Below are 19389 nucleotides of genomic sequence, written 5' to 3' on the forward strand. Positions count from 1 at the left end.
AGCCTGCTTCTCCCTCTCCCCCTGTTTGTGTTCCCTCTCTCGCTGTGTCTCTCTCTGTCAAATAAATACATAAAATCTTAAAAAAAGAAAAAAAAAGTATTACTAAGAGTGAGAAAAGTCACTCATTCCCACTCGCCAGGGACTGAAGTAAGGTGTGGAAAGATGAAACAGAAGTGTTCCCAGGGAACTGTTTCTCCCTAAGAACGGAAGTCTCCTTCCTGCCTGCCCCCCACTCCAGAGAGTCCGCAAGGTTTTTAAAGTCTGTGTGAAGAACAGCACTGTTTAGTGATAGACAAGACTGACAGAAGAGCAGGATGAGAGGGAAAATAAAGTTCAATGTTAGCTATGTTAGGTTTGATAGGTGGTGTAGAAACCAAGCAAAGGACACCAAGGATATGCCAAACTGGAGTTCAGGTGGGGAGGTTGGAACTGGTGAATCAATTTGGGAGTTATCAGCATATAGATATGTTTAAACAGTACTAGATGGATGGCATAACCCAGAGCAGTGCTGTCCAACAGAACTTTCTGCAATGACTGGGCTGTGGTCAGTGGCTATCGTACTGATCAGTGGGCACCTAGAGAATGGGTATAAATGAAGCAGAGGAGATTCTAGGACTGAGCCCTGGGGTTAGCATCCCCGAGTCAGGGAGAGGAGGAGGATCCAGCACAGGAGACTGGGAAGGAGCAGCAAGTAGGGCAGGAAAAAAAATCAGGAGAGTGGTGCCCCCCAAAAACCAGGTAAAGAAAGCTTAAAATGGGAAAGGCTGACCAACCATGTCAAATATTGCTGAAAGGTTGATTAAGATGAGACTAGGAACTGACCACTGGATTTAGCAAGCTGGAAGTTACTGACAACCTTGTCCAAGAGTGGTCTCAGAGGAGTGGCACAGGGAGTGAGGGAGGGGGGCAAGGAGTTTAAGACAGCTCTTTTGAGAAGTTCTGCCATAAAGGGTGGCAAGGAGGCGGGGGGTAGCTGAAGAGAACATGGGATGGGGGAGGTGGTGTACTTTTTTTTTTTTTTAACAAGGGACATTACAGCATGTTTGGAACCTGAGATACTACTATAGCATGTTTATATAGCAAGTTTCTCCAATGAAGAAAGGAACAGAGATGAAAAACTAGAACGAGAGGCGGTAACTGCAGGAGCAGTGAGTGGGCAGTATGAAGACGATCTGATGGACAAGTGCTAGGAACACTGGCAGTTCATGTAATGGAACAAAAAGGATGACAGAGCATGTGAGCACACGCAGGAAGATTGGTATACCTGGCAGTGAATGGTCCAAGATTTGGGTGCTTCTCTTTTCTTGGTGAAATAAACTGCAAGGCTGCTGGCTGAGAGTGAGAAGTAGGAGGAGGTGTTAACTGATGAGTGGAACGGGGTCAAAAACAGCCGCCCGTAAGAGACTTCCCACGAGGCTGCCATTAGTAACTAAGACTGAGTTCGGCTGTTCAATCCCTGGACCCGTACCACAGTCCAATTCCCCAACACGTGTGCAAGCATGCAATGACAGAATGGAGGCTGTCAAATACCTTATGGGAGTCTAGATAGATTACAGCCACAGCATTCTCCCATCTGTGCATGCAGCGTTCCTGCCAAAGATGGAAACTGGGTTATCTGGAAGGAATTATTCTTAGAAAACCCCTGTAACCCTTACTGCTCATCTTTTCCTTCTGTAAATATTTGAGAATCTTTTAAATCGATCTGTAGAATCTTTTGTGCAGGTAACATCAAGCTCACTAAAGTCTATGGAATCTATGTTCTTGCTTTATAATTTTGGAACTTTGGTCCTCTACTGTTTTCTAATAGTGTTCAAATTCCCCAGAACTGCTCAAAGATTACCTGCTCATCAATGACACAATGACACAAAATGTGTTACACTTTCTCAGAATCTGAACCTGTGATGTGAACCCATTTAGAGCAACCAGAGGTTCTGGTACAATCTCCTCTCTAATCGTGTGCTTAAATTTTCTATTATTATTCTTACATCCAGCTTTATTAATCTGTGTAGAGATCATTCTTCATGTCAGAGAAGCCAGAAACAAAACAGAAGCTGAGAAGTTTCATTTACTCTCTGTATCCAATTATAGGGTCAGGTGTTTTGTTTTGTTTTTTTTTAATTTGAGTATAGTTACATTAGTCTCAGATGTGACATTAGTCTCAGATGTACAACATAGTGATGCAACTTCTCTATACTATGCCATGCTCACCACAAGTGTGGCTACCATCTGGGGGCCAGTTTGTTTAAAACAAAAATCTATTATTTGCTTGCTGTTTTCATCTTCTATATATAAAATGTAAAAGGTCAGCCTTAACCTTTTGCAAAACCTCAGCTCATTATTCTCTTAGGGTTATATTCCTCTTTTATATGAGATATCTGTATCTACATCTATGTATTTTTGTTTCATATCCTTCTTTCCTTCTTCTGCACATGTTATTTTAAATATGAGTTCATCTGGCCACTTGACCTTGCTCTTTTCTTCATGTACTATTTCCAGTTGTTCAATAAAAATCTGCCTATGGCCACCTTACACACATTTTCCCTTCTGGAGACTATATCCATGGCATCATATCTATCTTTACTTTGAAATTTAGGAACTCTGTATTTGTTTGTTTGTTTGTTTTGGAACTCTGTATTTCTAATTCTCTATATTCCAGATTTCCTCCATATTCTTCTTCCTGTTTCTTACTTATTCATTTAACATTTACTAAAACACCCACTTTGTGCTAGGTACTAAGAACACAAAATGTGAAAGTAATTTCAGTCTCTGCCTCTGAAAAGGTCCCATTATGGTGGCAAAGGCAAACCAATACACAGGGTGTCGTGTACTGATAAGGGGACACTGAATCCAATTTGAGTAGTCAGGGAGGCTTCATGAAGGATGTAATCTTTCACTAAAAGTTCAACATGTAAAGAGAGAAAAGGGGGGAAGAAAGACATACAGACAGAAAGAGCAGCTCAAGTCAAGTCCCTGACAGAATTACGGTAAGTTTGGTATCAAAATGCAAAATGAGAAGCAGGCAAATAAGGATGGAGAGAGTAGTGACCAAGGATAAATAAAAGGAACTTCTAGTGGGCTGAGAGCTCAGCAGAGGTTGAAAACCATGAATTTCAGGTAGAATCACTTTTGTCAGATGGCTGAGTTTCTCCAGCAGGGCTCAGCTGCTTGGATCTAATAGAAGATAGCGCAGATTGTATCACTGATGTAGAAATGGGAATTTTGGTGGGTGAAGGGAAAGAGAACTAAGGTACAGTGAGAGAACAATCCATATGGTCAAAACTGGGATACAGACTGGCGAGGAAAGAGAAAGAGGCCAGGCAGATGTTGATACACAAGTTGAAATACAGGCCTGCAATCAATCTCTCTGAGATTGAAGAATAAAAACTGAGGGAATATTAAAAAGAAAAAAAAAAACACGAGGGAATAAAGGATATTGGAATTTTTAGATTTCTGAAACAAGCAGTTCCAGATGATAACATCCAGAGTGTAACTGTGCAAGTAGGTGTCTAAAATGCAAGTTAAGGACACTGCAGTTGAGTAAACCATGAGGCTAGTTTTTTGGACAACAGGTCATTGTTAGCTCTTAAAAGCTCCTTGATGACAGGGATTTTGTCTGTTGCTTTACTGCAAAATCTACAGCAACTAGAACACTATGTGGCACAACTATTTGTTGAATTTGTTAAATGAATGACATGGGTTTCTCTCAGGATTCCGATTATGTTCACTTGTCTAATTAAGCCCTCATAGTGAGTCAAAATTAGGTTCAGAGTTATCAGCTTCCCTCATTACCTCTTTAACCTTCTGGAAGTGAAATGGTCAATAAAATTAGTCAGTTGCAGCTCTGCTTTTATTGACTAAGACTCCCCACAGACATTTGGATAGTTGACTATGATATCTTAGCTCTGTTCTGGTTCTGTGATTAATTGCCACAACCCATTATCCAAAAGATCACAGAATTAAGCTATCACCCTCAGTCTTGAGGATTTTGACATAGTCATTTCCTTGACATGCAGTATAAAACTACTACACCAAGTCATATTGCCTATGTTCTCCAGTTCTGGGCATTTTTAAATACCTTGTCATTGCTGTGTTTTTATCAGTGCTACCCAAAACATTACAGTGACCACTAAAAATAAAATCTCAGGCTCAACAGCAGGACAAAAAGGGCTCCCTACGTCACCAAGTTTCCTCCCCAAAAACTATTAAATCTATCACTCATTCATTCATTCATTCATTCATAAATTCGACCAAAATTTATTACTTATTCAATAAATATCTTAATAAATATTTACTAATCTGCTTACTCATTCTATTTTCCTAGGTTTTGACTCTGTTGTGAACAGTCAGCATTGTGACAGTGGTGAAAATAAAGGCAGAAGAGTGTGAATCTAGCAATTACTAGCTGCTACACAAAGCTGTGTGATGTCTGGCTTCCTTTTCCATGAAATGTCTATCCCACAGAGTTACTATGTAGATCTTTGAAGATTATACAACATCAGTAAACATTCTTGGTAAATATAGTTCCCTTTAGGTGCCCAGCACTAGGTGACGGCAGAGAATGCCATCTGGAGGAAGAACGAGATCATTACAACCTCTCCTCAGAGCAGTGTATATGGAAATGTCGATGTTAGGCTTTATGACCATACAGTTTTCAAGGAAGCACTGAAAATAAAAGGAGGGAGTACCAATATATTTTTTCTTTTCCATGTCTTGTGACTTCTACAGAAAAGGAGCAGAGGAAAAATACAATATAAAAGTTTATAATAATGAACTTTACTCTTAGAGCCTGATTAGAAATAGTACATTTTCCTCATGAAATGGTAATATCTGAAGGGCTCAACTCCTAACTTTCATCAAATGCCCCAAATCCTGGTAAATTCATTTTTAAAATAATATTAGGTACTTTCCTAAATTTCTTAATTAAAATAATATTAGAGAAATTACCACTGGAAAGAATATTTTTTTAGAAATGTATTATGTACCAAAAAGGAAGAGACTGCTATCAACTGCAGGATTATTGAGAGGATCAAACACACTACTACACAGAATAATAAATATTCAATGAATTCTTTTGAATCAGAACCTGCAGTGATTTGAAGCAGTCTTCCTGAAAATAAAGGTTGGTTGTTATGGACGATTAATTATGCTAAATCCCATCTCTCCAAAGTTCAATATATATTGAATATAGACTGATTAATGACTTTCCCAAAGATCTCACATATTCTTTGCAACACATCACTAAAAATTAAAAACCCTTTGGGGAAAACAATGATAACACTATTTATGCCATTTCATAAGTGACATAAATAAAGGTATGAATGTGAATAAGTTAGAATCACACATTTTCACAATGGCAGAAACTTTAGACATCATATTCTCCATCCCCACATTCTAAAGATGACAAAAACTGAAGCCCACAGGTGCAAAGTCCCATGGTTGGGTCCCATGACCGTCTTAGGAGTTACATGATATTTTTAGAGCTAATTAAGTAGAACTAAAATAGCCAAGTTTAGAAGACACAGCCCTTCTTCTTCTGTCAGGTCAATTAAAAATTAGACAATGGGCAAAGAAGTTTTCTTAACACTAAATACTATCTGTAAATGTTGCTAGATTGCAATCTGTACACCTACCTGGAAACAAGCTTCAAAAACCTCTCTCTACAAACTTTTGCTTCTGCACTAAGTGCAACTGCAATTAGGCAGTAATCCTGCCTCTCTGTCCTACACTGTTTCACTCCTCCAGGCTAATATCCTGCCACCCCAAACTTCTCAAGGTGTTCTATAGCTTCATGCTATCTTTCTCCATGTGTTTCCATATTTTCCATTTATATCAGGAAGTAAATGAACTGGGGAAAAAAACAAAAACCGAGAAACAAAACACTCTGCTCCTCCTAGAAAGAGGTATTTACATTTTAACAAGAAGTAACACCTCCAGTTCTAACTGGAATTACAAGATAAGAGGGGTAGAAGTTGGCTCTGATGTAGATGTTCCATATTAAAAATGTAGGACTACAGGGGCACCTGGGTGGCTCAGTCAGCTAAGCGTCTGCCTTCGGCTCAGGTCATGATCCCAGGATCCTGGGATGGAGCCCCTGCATCAGGCTCCCTGCTCGGTGGGGAGCCTGCTTCTTCCTTTCCTGCTCCCCTTGCTTGTGCTCTCTCTCTCTCTGTGTCAAATAAATAAATAAATAAATACATACATACATAAATAAAATCTTTTTAAAAAAATGTAGCTATAAATAATCCTTAACCAGTAAATGGGGGGGGGGGTGGACAGTTGTACTGTTCCTACTTTTATTCTGTATTAGGCCTTTAGGCTAAGTACAAAAATGTGCTGAATGAAATATTTTCAATTTATGTAGAATTGCGTAGGCTGATAAAGAAAACTCAATAAAATGAAAAGGGCTGTGGTTCAGGGGCAAAGGGTAGAAATCTAAGACAGCAGTAGCCCCAGAAAAGTGAACATACTATTTTTTTTCCATATTTCAGGGAGCCGACGAACAACACCGCCTGCTCCCCTCCCCCTCTCTAAGCCCATGACGTCTTGGTTAACACTCTCTCTTGTGCTTGCCTGGACACCTGTGACTGGCCCAGAGAGAAGTCATCATGGCTCCTCATTTGACAAAGCTGGCCCAGGCACGGTGTAGCAAGGCCAAATTTTAAAATAAATTCAGAGGAAGTCACACCAAAATACACCAAAGTTAAGCCCTTCAACAAGCAGTTCACTTTCCCTAAAACAAACAAATTGGGCAACCAGATGTCTCCAAAGAACCTGGGTTTGATCCTGAGCACCACAAAAGAATGGAAAGTGAGACACCTGTGGTTATAGTGAGGTGACAATTAACAGAACTATGAAGGCTCATCCAGGTAGATCATTTCTCCACCCCCCCCCACCCCCTCCTGCTTTACATCCCTGCTAGAAGGAATGTGCTAGAAGTTTTAGACTGAAGAGCTCATACATCCCCAAAACAGATCTCTGGATTTTATAGAATACTGATAACGATGATGATGATGTAGCTGCCATCTACAAATGACTACGACCCATCAGGCTCTCCTAAAAGCACTCCACTACAGCTGTTGGTTTAATCCTCATAACAAGCTCATAAGTATAATTATATCCCTACTTGTCACATGTTAGAAGCTGAAGCACAATGAGGTTAAGCAACTGCTTCAGGTCACAGAGCTACTAAGTGTCAGAGGCAAGATTCAGACTCAGGCAATCTGTCTGTATTCTGCATACAAATTTCTATTCTCCCAGGCAATCATTAACCTCCTCCCTCCAACAAACCAGCTCCTCCTTCCTCACTCCTATTTCAGTTGATGGCCTCTACCAGTCATGCAGGGAGAAACCAGAAGCGCTTCACCTGGGGCCCAGTCAGCTCTTTGGCTTGACAGCGCCACTTGCTAACTCTACGACCTTGGCTTCTTGGCCTCCTCTCTCTAGGCCTCAGTCTTATCTAAGAACACACCAAGTTGTTGTGGATATTTAAATTCCATGAGATAATGCACATAAAATGCATTGCACAGTGCCCAGCAGACTGTAGGAAGATCAATACTTATTAGCGATTACGATCATTACCTCGAATCTGGCTCTCCCCCTCTAACCTGAGGCCTGAGCATCCTCAGGCCCTCATCCCCTCTCTCACTTGCAATGCTGCCAACCTCTTAACTGGTCACTCTGCCCGGTCTACTTTCCATCCAGTGCAAATTCTACAACTGCTAACACTGTCATTCACTTTTCTTAAAATAATAAGCGACACTCCAATGCCTAGGGAATAAGTTTCCAACTCGTTGTTGTTGTTGTTGTTGTTGTTGCTGTTGTTATGATGCTCTATACTTCCCTCACCCTCTAAGCTTCCTAATCTCTCGCTACATCTCAGGACACACTCTGCCACCCCATAATTCCTCCTAAGGGTACTCACTTTCTCAACACTATTCACTAATGTTTTTTGTCATGTTACTGCTGCTACAGAAATTCCTATTAATTCCCAGTGAATTACTTTCTACATGCCTCTTAGGACTCACCGCATTGTGTTACAGTATTGTATTGTTTCTTTCCAAACTAGATTATACTTCCCTTAAGAAGGGAAAGCAGGTCTCATTTGTTTAAAAAAAAAAAAAAAAAAATCCTTTTTGCCTAACACAGTGCCACAACTAGTAAGAACTCAACAAATAGGGGCGCCTGGCTGGCTCAGTCGTTAAGCGTCTGCCTTCGGCTCAGATCATGATGCCAGGGTCCTGGGATCGAGCCCCGCATCAGGCTCCCTGCTCCACGGGAAGCCTGCTTCTCCCTCTCCCACTCCCCCTGCTTGTGTTCCCTCTCTGGCTGTCTTTCTCTCTGTCAAATAAATAAAACCTTTAAAAAAAAAAAAAAAAAGAACTCAACAAATAAACACCAATTCACTTAATACTAACTTCGATAGAAAACATTTTAATATTCAAATTCCTTTAGGAAATCTTCCTGCAGCTAAAGCTCTGAGAAATAAATAGCCATATTTACAAAAGCTGTTTTCCATTCCTTAGCAAGCATTTAAAGTACTAAGGAAAGCACTACAGAAACATGTAAAAACTTCACCAAAATTTTTTTAGATTAAAAACAAAAAATTTCAGCAATAAAATCTTGTTTATCCTTCCTATGTTAAAGATTATAATGCAGAGTAAACAGTTTAAGAGTTCTTTAAAATCAATTCTAGAAATAATGGTTTTCCATACCTCTTAAAGAGACACTATAAACACAGCTTGGCATCTTATCCTAAATGTGAAATGAAAATAAAAATGATTTCCATAGCAATATCACAATGATCAGTAGTTTCTAATATATATTTTATATAAGGTAAAAGATTCTGTAAAATAAGTTTCAGAAAAACTGAACACAGATATGTATAAGCTTTGACTACACCACCTAAGTGTACAAAGCAATAGTTTCCTCTTATTCCTTCATAATTCTTATAGACACAGTGAAAATTAGCTTCATTCTAAAACTATTTAGTTGAGACAGTCAAGTACAGACAAATGCATTTACTACTATAAAACATATCACATCAAGAAAGATTAACAGTGAGATCAAATTCAGATCCAGCTGCTTAATCTACTGCTCTCTAATCATCCATGAAGACAGTAGAAGAGAAGGGCATAGGGAGTGAGAGTGATAGAGAACAGAAATAAAAAAGGAATATATATTAAGCAAATGCCTTTCAGATTCAACCTACACTTGATATTTTTTTCTGCCTCACTGAGTATCATCACAATTTAGTTTCTACCACCATGGTATAAACGTAGACACGTACAAAGACAAAGGGTTTAAGTTATAAATGAATTACATACTAGAAACCAAACACTATCACCTTGCATAGTGTATAAGGCATCTTTTGGTTATGAGATTACTTTCTTAAAATGCATTAAAATGTTCAAGAGGTTGGTGGCACAGGAGAAAGAATACTACACTAAAAGTCAAGACACTTTTGGTTTTCTGTTTTGCCTCAAACACTCTTTAGGATCTCAGGCAAAATGCTTAACCTTTCTGATCCCCATTCTTCTTACACATATTAAAACAAAACTAGATGATCTCTAAATATCTTTTAGGCTGTGAACCTTCATGATAGAACAGCATTCAGAAAATAGTAATATAGTAACAGTAAACATCAAAGTTCATTTAAGATTAAAATTACACATTCTAGGGGCCCCTGAGTGGCTCAGTTGGTTAGGTGTCCAGCTCTTGGTTTCAGCTCAGGTCATGATCTTAGGATCCTGAGACAGAGCCCTGCGGGGCTCCACTCAGCGCAGAGTCTGCTTGAGATTCTCTCCCTCTCCCTCTGCCCCTTCCCCCACTCTCTCTAATAAATAAATAAACAAAATATTTTTAAAAAATTATACATGCTAAATGTTTCCTTAAATTGTGAATAATCAAGTTTTGTCAAAACTACCTTACCGGGATTCCATTTTTTAGAAATAAAGTGTAGAGAAAATAAATATGTTTCAGCTGTATGGAATATATGACTTCAGAAATATTCTCCAAAATATTTGAATAAGGCTAACAGAAAAAACCTCAAGAAAGTTACCAGCATTACCATCTTTGGAAGCATTATTAAAGAGAAAACCCAGAAAACATTAAAGGATTTGAATCTTTAATAAACTCTAAGTTATAATGCACTAAAGATCTAATAAAGTCTAGACAAGCAAATATTAAAAAGTAGCATAAAAGCAAGCTAATAGGTATAAGCAGCTGTTCTGCAAGTTACACCAGTAAAACCTCCTTTTGCCATTGGCCAGGATACACTGAACTGTGCACTTCAATGAATCAATACCCATAAGCAGTAACAATGAATGCATCTTATGAACTAATAAATGTTTTGTTGCCCTTTCAAATAAGCCACATTAATATAATAAAAGAGGAAATCATTCTTAGCATTGTTTTAATTTCACACTCATCCAAACTCCGTATAATAATTACACTGTTGAAATAATATGTATGCAATTATGATTATTATTCTTCCATTTAAGGAACTCAGGTAAGTGAACTACAGAACTAATAAGAATTCTATTGTAGCAAATCACATTTTGATCAGAGCAATCTTAAAGATGGAAGAGAAAGGAAAAAATTAATATACTATTACTGCTCTTTAAAAGTTCATAATACTCAAACGAGCATATAGAATTGGTTTCACTGCTGCTAAATAAATTACTAAAAACACATTCACCCAAAAACCAAATGCTACAACAAAAAATTTAAATATACTTAACCAAAATATATTTCCAATAAACAAAGACACAGTTAACTTTGAAACAGTTAAGCACAAGAACAAGTTCCTAAAAAAAAATAGCAAATCCATCCCAACAACAATCTTGGGGGTGGGACATGGTTAAACCATGCCAAAAAACAGGCTTAAAAGTAGAGAAAAAATAACCAACAACATTTTTTACAAAACCAGAACAAATAATACTAAAATTTATATAAACCACAAAAGAACCAAAATAGCCAAATAAGTCTTTTTTTTTTTTTTTAGTGTTTTTTAAATTTTTAATTCCAGTACAATTAACTTTCAGTGTTATATTAGTTTCAGGTGTATAATATAGTGATTCAACACTTCTGTACATCACGCTGGGCTCATTACGATGAGGACACTCCTTAATCCCCATCACCGATTTCACCCAACCTCCTGCCCACCTCCCCTCTGGTGACCATCAGTTTGTTCTCTATAGTTAAGAGTTTGTTTCTTGGTTTGTCTCTTTCTCTTTTTTTCCCTTTGCTCGTTTGTTTTGTTTCTTAAATTCCACATATGAGTAAAATCATATGGTATTTGTCTTTCTCTGACTTACTCACTTAGCATTATACTCTCTGGTTCCAACCATGTCACTACAAATGGCAAGATTTCATTCTCTTTTATGGTTGAGTAATAGTCCATTACACACACACACACACACCAGGGTTCCTTTCTCTCCACATCCTCAACTTGTTATTTCTTGCCTTTTTGATTCTAGCCATTCTGCCAAGTGTAAGGTGAGATCTTATTGTGGTTCTGATTTGTATTTTTCTGATGATTAACAATGTTGAGCATCTTTTCCTGTGTCTGTTGTCCATTTATACGTCTTCTTTGGAAAAAATGTGTATTCAGGTCCTTTGGCCCTTTATTAATCAGATTATTTGTTTTTTTGGTATTGGCTTATATAAATTCTTTATATATCTTGGATATTAGCCCCTTATCAGATATATCATTTGCAGATATCTTCTGCCATTCAGCAGGTTGCCTTTTTGTTTTGTTGATGGTTTCCTTCACTGTGCAGAAGCTTTTTATTTTGGTGTAATCATAATAGTTTAATTTTGCTTTTGTTTTTTCTTGCCTTAGGAGATATATCTAGAAAAATGTTTCTATTGCTGGTATCAAAGACATTACTGTCTGAAGAGTAATATCCTAGAAGTAAAGAGTAATATCCTAGAAGTAAAATCCTAGAAGAGTCTAGGATTTTTATGGATTCAGGTCTCACGTTTAGGTCTTCAATCCATTTTGAGTTTATTTCTGTGTATGGTATAAGAAAGTGGTCTGGTACAGACTTTTTCCCATTGTATATTCTTGCCTCCTTTGTTGTAAACTAAATGACCATAAAAGCATGGGTTTATTTCTGGGCTCTCTATTCTGTTCTATTGATGTATGTTTCTATTTTTGTACCAGTACCATATTGTTTTGATTACTACAGCGCTGTAGTATATATTGAAATTTGAGATTGTGATACCTCTAGCTTTGTTCTTCTTTCTCAAGATTGCTTTGCCTAACACTAATTTATTTTTTTTTTTTTAAAGATTTTATTTATTTATTTGAGAGAGAGAGCGCGAGAAAGCACAAGCAGGGGGAACAGTAGCGGGAGAGGGAGAAGCAGGCTCCCCGCCAAGCAGGGAGCCTGATGCGGGGCTCGATCCCATGACCCTGGGATCATGACCTGAGCTGAAGGCAGACGCTTAACCATCTGAGCCACCCAAGCGCCGCCTAACACTAATTTAAAGGGATTCATGTACCCCTTTGTTTATATCAGCATTATTTACAATAGCCAAATTATGGAAGCAGCCAAAGTGTCCATCAATAGATGAATGGATAAAGAAGATGTGGTACATATAGACAATGGAATATTACTCAGCCATAAAAAAGAATGCAACCTTGCCATTTGCAATGACAAGGATGGAGCTAGAGAGTATAATTCTAAGTGAAATAAGTCAGTCAGAGAAAGACAAATATGTTATGATTTCACTTATATGTGGAATTTAAGAAACAAAATAAATGAACAAAGAGAAAAAGAGAAACAAACAAAAACCCAGACTCTTTTTTTTTTTTTTTAAACCCCAGACTTAAATACAAAGAACAAACTGATGGTTGCCAGAGTGGAGGTAGGTGGGGGGATGGGAAATATAGATAAAGAGGCTTAAGAGTACCCTTACCGTGATGAGCACTGAGTAACATACAGAATTGCTGAATCATTATATCCTACACCTGAAACTAATATAGCACTATGTTAATTATATTTGAATAATAAATAAATAAGAAATAACATGTCAAAGAAACAAAAATCCAAAAAGAAGAGGAAAGAAAATAGTTCTCGGTATTTATCAAATGTATACTAGGTTTTCAGCATTATCCCAAATATATATGACATACAATATATAATGTATATAAATTATGTAATTATATCAAATATAATTATATATAACTTAATATTCACAAGTACCATATAACAAAAATATTACTGTTACGATTTTAGACAGTTGAAATATCCAGAAATAGTTAAGAATGATAGCCAGTAAGTTTGATAAGCTATTCCTAGAAACCACATTTCTCTGGTCTGGAAGCCTATATTCTTTTCAGCTTCTTAAGAGAGAAGATACTTCTTTTTTTTTAATTTTAATTTTTTAAAAATGTTTTTTTAAAGATTTATTTACCCATTTGAGAGAGACAGAGTGCATAAGCCAGCAAGGAGCCCCATGGCAGGGGGCTGGGGGGTGGATCCCATGCCCCTGAGATTACAACCTGAGCAGAAACCAAGAGTCCAACGCTTAACTGACTGAGCCACTCAGGCATCAGAGAGAAGTGACTTCTTAAAAGAGACTTTGCAAAAGAGATAACTTAAAAGGAAGTTCAACTTTTCCAAGCCCTTCATTTACATTAATAATAAAAATAACTTTACAATAACTTTTTACAATTTTCAAGTAAGATCTCAAGAGCATTTTGTTCATCTATCACAAGAAGTCCATATGTTAGGACCTCTATTTTACTTATTTAAAAAGTTGGTCTTCTACAATCTGTCAGAGTCAAAGAATGCAAGGAGAAAAGGGGCGCCTGAGTGGCTCAGTCGGTTGAGCGTCTGCCTTTGGCTTGGGTCATGATCCCAGGGTCCCGGGATCGAGCCCCACATCGGGTTCCCTGCTTGACGGGGAGTCTGCTTCTCCCTCTGCCTCCCACCATGCTCTCGTGCTCTCTCTCTCACTCTCTCTCAAATAATTAAATAAAATCTTAAAAAAAAAAAAAAAAGGAGAAGATGCCTTAGCAACACTAAAGTAGCTGGAATAAAAATCTAACAGGTTGTAGGAGATACAATTCTGGAATACGAGTCAGACTGAGGCTCTGCCTCAATCCGTGCTCCAGCATCCCTAGATCTTTGATTCCCCATATAGAGAATGAGAAGATGGAATTTATCTCTTGTTACTTTTCAAGCTGTAAAATGTGCTGGCAGTGTTCCTGAGATGTGTTAATGTTGCATACAGAGAAAGAAACTTTGGTCAAAGCTACCTGCTAAAAACTAATCAACACAAATTATAAAAAAAAAAAATCAGTGTTACAGGATCAGGAATCCTGAACTAATAAACCTTATGCTTATGTGCACATCCCCCCCCCCCAAAAAAAATGTAGAGGAAAAAAATGGAATCCTAGAGTTAGCCCACAACCTAAATGTCACTTTTCAGTATTTCACCAAATTAGGAATTCTCTCTCTTCAATAAACATTTTCTACCTATTTTAGCTTCTGATAAGTTGTGTTATTAAAGTTTGTCTTACTTGATTTAAAATGTATCTTCCTCTTACTTTCACTCTTTCCATTATAACTGCTGTCCCAGAGTAACCATTAATGACATTCTTTTCATTTTCAAAATAAATGTTTGGTCAATAAATTATGTGCCCACCCATCCTTTCTGATTTTTTACACACAACTAGATGAGCCTTCCTTCCTCCCTGGATTCTTTACTCCCTAGCTTTAGGAACCCTAGTTCCATTGCCAAGAAACATCCCTATATCCTCTACCTTTACATAAGAGGATCATTTCATCACCTCCTCTTAATACATCACTATATACACCCAGATCCCAGGCCAGGAAGACAAGTTAGCATTACTCGGGTTATCACCTGGTTCCCAAGGTGACTTATGCATCATTATTATACCATTTTATCCACTTTTAAGGCATTATACTATATTTATACTATATTACCTTATAGCTATATTTATAGTTGTCAACTACTGACTTTGAGTCTTTCATCTCCATCTACTGAGAACTTTGTCATACAACTCCTGTCTTCCTCTCCATACAAGATCTGTTATTCTGAGGGCTGCATTATCTATAAGAACAAATAATCCCAACATACTTGGATTCAGAGTTCTTTGATTTCCTCTTCTTCAATGACCCCTACTTTGTGGAGGGTGAGCATGGTTTAGTAGGTGGTTGTGAAAAATAAGTATGGTTTTGGAAAGTATTTAGTGTAGTGACTAGAATACAGTACTCAATAAATGGCAGCTTTTATTAATATTACAATTGCTGTAATTAACACTATTAACCTTGGCTACCTACTATCATTGGTCATACTTTGGCCCTTATCATCACCTGCAACTGTTCCAACTCCAGAATCTTAAAGTTAGGACCTCACATCATGTGCCTTTTTTTCCATCCCTAGTACTCCTTTACTTCCATTAATCCTACAGCTTACTCACTGAGATTCTTCACCCTCTTTGTTCTGCACATTTATCAGCCCCATCTTGGCTTGGCTGTCTTCCTTAATCAAGCAGGATACCTCTGGTTCAGCCCTTCAATTAGCAACCTCATTATCACCCTCGGTTCCTTGACTTTATACCATCCCCAACCCAAGTTCTATATCATACCCTCCTTTCCAATCCCCATCCAGATTCAGTCTACTATATGCTTTTTGCACTGTTATGTAGAGCTACTGAAGAGAACTGCTTAACCATTCTGATTGGCTGCTTTCCTCATTCGTGATTTCAAGGGTGTTTATCACTATTAAGCAATTAGGTCAGTGGTCCCCGGTCAAGCCCCTTTCCCAATCACAACAGTAACTCTTCCCATGAAACATACCCCAACCCATACTCCTCCGCCTCAATTTCAGCAGATAACCTGGCTCCACGGAGACAAGAGATGCCAGCCTGGACATGTACCTATATTATATCGGTACCTCCTCTCTATTTCCTTTTCTTTTTTTAAATAGGAAGATGCATCACTGCTCTTCTTCAGGGTAACCCTTTCACCTGTGCTCTTGTTCCCAACCCTTCCATTTCCTCTGAGGTTATGTCTGATTATCTTCTTTCTCTTGAGACTTCAATTTTTGTGACTTCAATTTTCTTTCCTCTTCAGTGACCCTTCCCATCAGTCCACTAAAGTTCCTTGACTCTTTCATCTTTAAAGAAAAACAAACCTTCCCCAATCACATCTCCTCACTCAAGCTTCCACCCACTGTCCTCTCTTCCTTACCAAAAGTATTTGAAAGGATGTATTTACTGAATGCATGAAGACTATTTGGTTTAGACTTCTGAGTTCCAGACTGACCTATATATTTTGAAAATTTTAATTACATGTGACTTGGTTCCGACAAAGAAAATAACTATTTTCACCAAACTGATGTGAATTGATGAATTTCACATCTCCAAATCTGTTCCTCCACCTATATTCTCAAATTTAAGATCAATTCCCAGAATCACCATTCACCCAGACAATGTAGAATCCTTAAAGCCCACTTTGATTCTTCCGTTTTTTTAAATCCCATATCTAAGCAAGTCCTTTCTAAAATCTCCCACATCTGTCCCCTTCGTGTCTTCCCAGAGCTCCTACCATTGAGGCCTCTCTTCTGACACTACTTCAAAGGGATGTTGTGAAGGGTAAATAAAATAATAAATGGCAATGCACTCTGTAAGGTGTGAGGTGGTTAAAAAGATTATTTAATATTATCACACCTTTGGCAAAGTGAGTAAGGGGTTAATATGACTTGTTCTTAAAAAAAATAATTCTGGGTCTTAATAATCAGTGCCTTGTTTTCTAATCACAAATTACAAAGCATCTGCTTGGCAATCTGGTCTATAATTTTTCTAGGAGTCACTTAGTGTCAAGATGTTCAATGTATAGTTTCTAGGCTTCACTACACCCCTCCCCCACTCCATTTTTAAATTTAAAATATGTGATTCTTCAGGTTTCTGGCAAAAATCTTCTATCCTCTTTACCTTGTAAAGATGAGTGGTTACAGTTGTATAAACATTTCTAAGTACGTGCAGTACTCTCCCTTATCAATCATCTATTTCTTCCACCCATTTAAAGTGGCTAGAAGTTCTCTTATTTCCTCATGCATTTTGAGTTTCAATTTCAAGGAATCACATTTGGATGGAACAATGACTAGCCTTTTGGAAAACTGTTTAATTCCTTTCTTGATTAATTAAGAGGATCACACTTTAAGCATTACTTTTTCATATTATTAAATAAGATTTTTCTTCCCCCCACCCCAACTATTAGACCTGAAAAGCATTCGAAGTTTCTAAATGTATCAGGTCTCTTCCAATTACTATAAATCAAGGCCAGGAGAATTAAGAGAAACAAGGACAAATACTGTTGAGAAGCAACAGCAAAAGAAAGTAGGATCCAAGAGAATATGGTGTTCCCACTGACTCCAAGATCAGTTTATAACTAGTTATTAATCTGACAGTTTCTTAATATACTTTCATAATATATTTAGGTTGAAAATCCATGTAAAAACGTTAGTTTATAACCTGGGTTCTTAGTGTAAGGGATAGACCTTAAATTCTAGGAGCCTGATATATTTTTGATACAAGTTTTACAGGCCAAATTCTATTGTTCCAAATACTGCATAATTTGATGAAAAGATCTCCATTTAACATGTGATGGCCCATTTATTTCAAGCCATCTTTAATGAAACTAAAGAATTAGGATAATCCCTGTATATTACTGACTCATTAATAAAGTATTAAAAATACAGGTCATTTCCATTGTAATTTCACAAATGGCCAAGTGAAGCCATGTTTGATAACAAGGTTTCTGAGGCTTAAAAAAAATTTTTGAACTTAAGCCAGCCATCTAAACATAATTTGGGAAAAGATTAATCATTTGAGGTGTTCAAGTTAAATAGAGGAACAAACTACAAAGGTACTCTAAAATTCTGGATTATATGGCTTTCTCTACAACTGAAACTAACAGATGCTCTGAGAGCAAGCAAATAAAAACAGAACTGCCCTTAGTGAAATGAATGTCTAAGTTGGTCCAAAAGAACTAAAAAGAAAATGAGTATGAAAAAAAGTTGGCAGTTTATGGGTGAAAATATTAAGCCCCTGTTAAAGTCAAGATAATGTAACATCTTCAGTACAAAGTCACTGCAATCTACTGCTAAAAATCTCTACTTGGACATTTCATTTTACTGTCTTCTAACCAACCCCTCATAAACCTCATCTCAGTATGTGTCAACTTCATCTTTATACTTGCTTAGGACAAAAATTTTGGTGTCTGTAAGTCTCCTGTTGAGTCTACCCTCAATTCATCTGGAAATCAACCACTCCACCAGGTCCACTCTGGTCCATATTATAATCATCTCTGGCCTGAATTATGGCAAGGGTCCCTGAGCTGATATCCCTGCTTCCAATCCTGCCCAATCCCTCCCCCTGGGCCAAACAGTCTATTCTCCAGTCTATTCTCTGCCCCAGCCACCAGGGTGACCCTTTTAAAAGTCTGATTATATCTCTTCTCTATTCAAAGGGATGACTCCCCTTCTCACTCAGAGTGGTAGACCAAGTCCGTACAAAGGCCTACAAGGCCTCACCCAACCTGATTTCCCATTCCCTTAACTGACTTCACTTCTACTACTCTTACTTTGCTCACTCCACCACAGCCAAATCAGCCTTTGAGCTGTCCTCAAACATGCCCAGTACACTCCTGCCTCAAAGCTTTTGTAAGTGCCTTTCCCTCTGCTTCAATACTCTTCCCCTAGAGAGGGATATGGAGTACCTTCTCACTTCCTTCTGGTCTTGGGCTCAAATGCCATGCTCTCCAGGAAGTCTTCCCTGGCTACCTGTAGTTAAAATTGCAACCCTCTCCCCTCACCCTCCCTCTTTCCTGCTTTTTCCTCTATAGTCCTTAACACTAAATGACATAGCACATATTTTATTATCTGAGATCCCCCACTAGAATAGAATGTAAGCTCCATGAAGGAGGGGATAAATATCTGTTCAGAATACTGGCACACAATACATGCTCAATAAGTACTTACTAAATGTATATATCATTTTATAGTTCACAAACTGCTTTCATGTAAGTTAAATTATATAACAACTTATTTTCTCCTTGTTCCTCCTCTTCTCCAAATTCCCCAATCTTTAGGCAGTAACAATATGGACGACAGCAAAGAGCTATTAGAAAAAAAGTTGCTGACTACTTGTAAAGCTCTTTAAAACAGATACCCCATATTAATAACTACACCTATAAAATGAAAGCTCAGAGTCAACATCTTTATTAGCATAAGGTTTCTGGGTGTGGAAGTTTAAAGTAGCAGCAGACCAGCCAAGAATCATCAGGAAGAAAAGCCCAATTCAGTTTGTCCTATCAATCTGTTAAACAAACCCTAGGAAAAATGAGAGTT

General features: G+C 37.7%; 1 protein-coding gene across 6 annotated transcripts in view; it reads right to left on the minus strand.

Annotated features, from left to right (window-relative positions):
* Window positions 1-19389, minus strand: part of LYST (lysosomal trafficking regulator) — a 185730-nt gene that overhangs the window by 151435 nt on the left and 14906 nt on the right. The window contains exon 2 of one of the 6 annotated variants that reach the window (XM_032430446.1): window positions 1265-1332. The exons of 4 other annotated variants lie outside the window; for them this stretch is intronic. The gene's annotated coding sequence lies outside the window, so the exon portion shown is untranslated. Of the gene's footprint in view, window positions 1-1264; window positions 1333-8711; window positions 8752-19389 lie in introns of all 6 variants that reach the window. One more of the 6 variants, XM_032430447.1, reaches the window with a different exon arrangement.

Source organism: Phoca vitulina, unplaced genomic scaffold (assembly GCF_004348235.1).
Source record: "Phoca vitulina isolate PV1807 unplaced genomic scaffold, GSC_HSeal_1.0 scaffold43, whole genome shotgun sequence".
Classification (NCBI taxonomy): Eukaryota; Metazoa; Chordata; class Mammalia; order Carnivora; family Phocidae; genus Phoca; species Phoca vitulina.